This window comes from Portunus trituberculatus, chromosome 37 (assembly GCF_017591435.1).
Source record: "Portunus trituberculatus isolate SZX2019 chromosome 37, ASM1759143v1, whole genome shotgun sequence".
In the NCBI taxonomy this organism is placed as follows: domain Eukaryota; kingdom Metazoa; phylum Arthropoda; class Malacostraca; order Decapoda; family Portunidae; genus Portunus; species Portunus trituberculatus.
In genome coordinates, this window is record NC_059291.1 from 28,485,820 (window position 1) to 28,491,827 (window position 6,008).

General features: G+C 36.4%; 1 long non-coding RNA gene across 1 annotated transcript; it reads left to right on the forward strand.

Moving 5' to 3' along the window:
• Positions 1-1,928: 1,928 nt before the first annotated feature.
• Positions 1,929-5,658, forward strand: LOC123513928. Its single transcript, XR_006677480.1, has 2 exons — positions 1,929-2,180; positions 5,569-5,658. It is a non-coding gene; the product is annotated as an uncharacterized LOC123513928 (long non-coding RNA).
• Positions 5,659-6,008: the final 350 nt, after the last annotated feature.

Consider the following 6,008-nt stretch of genomic DNA (forward strand, 5'->3'; position numbering starts at 1 on the left):
GAGAGAGAGAGAGACAGACAGACAGACAGACAGACAGAGAGAGAGAGAGAGAGAGAGAGAGAGAGAGAGAGAGAGAGAGAGAGAGAGAGAGAGAGAGAGAGAGAGAGAGAGAGAGAGAGAGAGAGAGAGAGAGAGAGAGAGAGAGAGAGAGAGAGAGAGAGAGAGAGAGAGAGAGAGAGAGAGAGAGAGAGAGAGAGAGAGAGAGAGAGAGAGAGAGACAGAGAGACAGACAGACAGACAGACAGACAGACAGACAGACAGACAGACAGACAGAGAGAGAGAGAGAGAGAGAGAGAGAGAGAGAGAGAGAGAGAGAGAGAGAGAGAGAGAGAGAGAGAGAGAGAGAGAGAGAGAGAGAGAGAGAGAGAGAGAGAGAGAGAGAGAGAGAGAGAGAGAGAGAGAGAGAGAGAGAGAGAGAGAGAGAGAGAGAGAGAGAGAGAGAGAGAGAGAGAGAGAGAGAGAGTGTGTGTGTGTGTGTGTGTGTGTGTGTGTGTGTGTGTGTGTGTGTGTGTGTGTGTGTGTGTGTGTGTGTGTGTGTGTGTGTGTGTGTGTGTGTGTGTGTGTGTGTGTGTGTGTGTGTGTGTGTGTGTGTGTGTGTGTGTGTGTGTGTGTGTGTGTGTGTGTGTGTTTCTTTCCACGATAAATCTACCTCTCGAATCTCCCACGAGTATTCAGTCAAATATCGCGTCCAATTCCACACAAAATCCTTCTCTAGTTGCCTTCCCTTGACGCACTTCTCACATCTCCAGCGGTAACGGCAGACTCGTCAACAAAAACAACATACTGCGTCTTTCCTCAATGCGCTTGCTGCCTTGCGCGCGACAGTTGGAGGCAGTGTGGAAATGTGTCGTGGGATAGGCAGGGAGGCAGGGATGCAGGAAGATAGGGAGGGAGGGAGGAGGAGAGGGAGAGGAACGGATACTGGACGTTCTATCGGAGGGAGAAAAAGAGTGGCAGGTCGAGGTCATCACCGCCCACAGCTCCTGACTGGTTTGTAGAAGGGATTGTTACCCAAGCCTCTGATGAAACATGATGTACTTTACTGTCATACGTGTGACATAATTAACAACGGTGTATTCTCATTCTACTGATTTTATTTCCTTGTTTTCTTCTTCGTGCGCTGCTTAAGTTCTTTAACTGTCATTGGCAGCGCGTTGATTGGTTATACTGAGTCTTTTTCTCCCTCAGTTCGGCTCCCCATCACAATCATAAACTTCGATCTGAATTCCATGACGAAGATGATTTTTCTTTGAAATTCTTTTCCTAACCAGAATTTTATTATTGATTTTTTGATTACGGGCAAGATTTCTTTTTACCATCAAAAGGTGCTCAGTAGGAAGCAAGAACCCTTAAAGTGCTACATAAGGTACTTGATCCTCCTTGTATATCCTTGGATCTTATAGATAAGTCCCTACCCAGCTTCCTCACGCCCTCAGATTCCGTATACGGTATTGGGATGTTTTTGCTTCTTGATTCCCCGAAGTTCTGAAGTCTTTGCGTTCTTGGCGACACAAGTTTCTAATCACCTCACGTTCCCTACTGTTCCTCACCACCGCCTGTCGTACCTTCTTCACAGCCACACGATCTGCTATTGATATTCTTTTAATACTGTAAGTCTGTCTCAAACTAGTGCAATGTTAGCGTAGCATCCCGTCAATTTAGCCACTCATAATGATTTATTTATAAATACAACTTATTTCTGCTATGGATATAGCGTTCCCTTTTGCATATATAATTATCATGTAATGTCAGGTGTTGAAATTATCCCATTTACGGAAGGCAAATTTACCGACACCGCCAACGCTTCAAGAGACGGTGATAAGAAATAACATGAACCATAACAGTAGTCTCACTCTTCCCACTGTCATTACCTGTTTTTCGCAACCCCTCGTCTCGCCTCGCCCCACTACGCCTCTCCTCACCTGGCGGGCGGGACAGGTGGGCGGGTCAGTGGGGGAATAAGGAGACGGGAGGAAGAGGGTCCCCGTCCGCGATCGCCGTCGAAGTCCGAGTCAGTGTCGCTCCGGCATCGGCGGCGGGAGGTTGCATCTCTCTCTCTGTCTCTCCCTCTCTCACTCTCTCCCTCGCTCTCACGCCTCTCACAGTCACGCGCGGCGGACTTCAGATCTATCTCGCAAAAATGAAAGAATCGAAGAGAAAACGGACCTGAAACTCATGCTGTACGTATTGGACTGTGTTACCGAAGTTTGTCGCTCGTTAACTTTTATTATTTTCAGTTTCCGACGCAAACATTTATGAAAACTCTGACTTTTAAAGCCATACTTGCCGCAGTCTTGCATTTCAGAAACAAATAATGATGGATGAGAATGCTGATAATGCACACCAACCAATGACAGTGAAAGCAGATACGTGACACACTCTTTGTTCGATGATTGCGTTGAATAATTACAGAATTGACTTGAAACTCATTACGAAGAATCTATGAGAGTGATAGCTTTCCTCTGTGTGCAGATGGAGGGCTGTGGTGACAGAAACAGCTAAGCAAAACACTTTTCTCGCAATTATTACCAACATTTTACACACAATGATGAAAATATGATTGTCAATGTGCATCACATGAGAGAGATAAAACCGAAATGAGATTATGAAACAAACTTTTTGTGTCGTTTGAGAAAACCGTTTGACATCAAGCAGTCACTATGTACACACCTCGTTAGCAGCGATGGAAAAGAAAGTAACGGAAAAGTATCAAAGGAATGATGTCTACAAACATAACTCCTTAACACTCACCAAGCCACCAAAACTGTGTCCACTGCAACACCGTCTCTGAAAATACATGAAACATAAGTTAGTAGATAATACAAAGGAACAGTAAGTTATTCACCTAGGGAGAAAAAAGAAAACATTGTCAAGGAACATTATTTAAAAAATGCAATAATCATACAAATTATTAACACAGGATTTCATTAACATTAATTGTAACTCATTTTAAAATATAAGACGCAGGTGAATTAGCAACAATTATTTTCATTCAAGCACTTCATAACGAGAGTAATTGTAGTAACTGTAGTAATTATAGTAGTTATAGAAGTTACTAGTAGTAGTAGTAGTAGTAGTAGTAGTAGTAGTAGTAGTAGTAGTAGTAGAAGTTACAACAGTAGATTATCCAATTTATGAGATAGAAAAAAATAATAATATTCGTACAACTTAACTTTTGTCACACCTGAAAAATGAGATGGAAAATGCAAGAGAATGTAATATCATGATGAAACAAAGAATTAAACAAAAACAATGAACACACGTGCCGCTCCTAAATGAATAGTATAACAGCAAAATTAACAAAACATATTATTATCATGGTAGTTATTACTATCATTATATTTACCATCGTTATTATATTTATTATTACTATCATTGTTATCATTATTATTATTATTATTATTATTATTATTATCATTATTATTATTATTATCATTATTATTATTATTATTATTATTATTATTATTATTATTATTATTATTATTATTATTATTATTATTATTATTATTATTATTATTATTATTACTATTATTATTATTATTATTATCATTTCTATTATTAGTATTATCATTATTATTGTTATTATTATTATTACTATCATTATTATTGTTATTATTATCTTTATTATTATTGCTGTTGTTGTTATCATCATCATTATTATTATTATTATTATTATTATTATTATTATTATTATTATTATTATTATTATCATTATTACTACTATTATTATTACTATTATTACTAATATTATTATCATTGTCATTTTTATTGTTATTTTTATCGTTATTATTATTATTATTATTATTATTATTATTATTATTATTATTATTATTATCAATATTATAATTATTCTTACTATTGTTATCATTAAAATTAGTAGTACTAATAATAGTTAATGACAACAATATTAATGATAATAATAGTTATAATAACAATAGCAATAAAAATAAAAATTATAACAAAAATGATAATAATAATAATAATAATAATAATAATAATAATAATAATAATAATAATAATAATAATAATAATAATAATAATAATAATAATAATAATAATAATAATAATAATAATAATAATAATAATAATAATAATAATAATAATAATAATAATAATGATAATAATAACAGTAGTAATAAAAATTATAATAAAACTAACATAAACAACAAGAATAGCAACAACAAAGACAGATAATAAACAACTGTAGTTCATACATTACGAACTAGAGAAAAAAAATCACACACACACACACACACACACACACACACACACACACACACACACACACACACACACACACACAAACAAACAAACAAAACACACACAACCGAGAGGGACCATTGATGGCACTTGTGAAGCAGAACAGTGCCGGTAGCGCGTCAAGGGCCTTAGGTGTGTCTCTGAGCTGGTCACAGTGGGGCGGTTATAAGGAGTCAGGTGAGGACAGGGAAAATGGGAGCCAGAGGGAGCGGGATGACAGCGAAAGAGGAGGATGAGAGGGAGGAGTGAACGAAACTATAGACTGGGGAAGACAAAGGAGTAGGATTCCGGAGAGACGAAAGAAATTGGGCTTAATGAGAGATATAAAAAGAATGGGATGTAATAAGGAACATATCACCTAAAATATCATATTGAAAATGGGGAATAATAAGAGAGCAGAGAAATCATATCACTCTGGAAGAAAGTTAGGAGGATGTGAGTGAAGGGAAAAAAAGCAAAATTTCACATATTGCAAGTGTAAAATACAACAGCGATGCGTGAAGATACGAAACAACACAAAGACATCCACTTGAAAACCTGAAACAAAGTGCAGCTCCGGAGAGAGAATATCATGTGTCCACCACCAGTCACGTGGCAGCACGCGGCAAAATGATCGATTTCCCCCAAAATAGATGGAAGTTTCAAATACCATTCACTTGGAAAATAATGAAAAAAAAAAATCCACTGAGAAATGTGACTGAACATAAAACGTACTATTGAAAAATTTCATAAAAACTTAGTGAACAAAAATCAGAATATCTCTAAAAAATTTTTAAATGACAAGAAATAAAAAGAAACTGCAAACTCCTATGAAGTGAAAGACGTGATAGCAGTGATTTCCAACTGGCAATAATAATTTGAAATGCCACTGACATGTAGAAAACATAGAAAATCACTGACGTCACTAGGAAACACTGATTTGAGATGCAGTTGGTTTTCAAGTAGAGAAAAGAAACATAAAACTAAGGAATCTTTTTTTTCTTTTAGCATGAACTGTGATGTGGAACTAAAGAGTGACTCGACTCCAGATGAAGAAAAGAACAAAGAAGTGTTGAAAATGGAGCTTCCGGTGTGTGTGGCTGTGTGTGCGTGTGCGTGTGCCTGCGTGTGCGTGTGTCTCTGTGTGTGTGTGTGTGCCTGTGTTTGCGTGTGCGTGTACCTGCGTGTCCGTGTGAGTGTGAAATACATAAAAAAATACATGATTATGAAGCCAAAAATAGAAAAAAAGATGAAAGGTGAAATTAATAGAGAAATAGAAAACAAATATCGAAGCGAATAAAAAGAAAGAAATATTATATTTTTTTTCAGCTTAGGGGAACATTAATAGAAACTGCCGCACCTCCTCTAATAACCCGTGGCGGCAGGAGTGAGGCAGAAAGACCCTTACGATAAGGAGAGGGGAAAAAAGTCGAGAAAAAAAGACACGCCAAAAGTGAAGGGAAACCACACAACAAAAAGGAGCATCAACAAAAGAAACTGCATAAAAAAGAAAGAAACGAAGGAAAAACAAGAGAAAGAAAAATTTGCTTCTCAGTCAGGTAAGAACATCAGTAGGATTTTTTATTATATTTTCTTTCCTTCTTTTTATTCATAACAGTTTTTTTTTTTTCATTGAATGCTTGAAATAAGAATTCACAACTTAAGAGAATGCGTTCAAAAATTATACAAATGTACGAATCATTTTGAATTGACGAAACAAAAGTAAAGAGAAAAGTAGTTAGCAGGAAGAACAGCTACAATAGAATGTA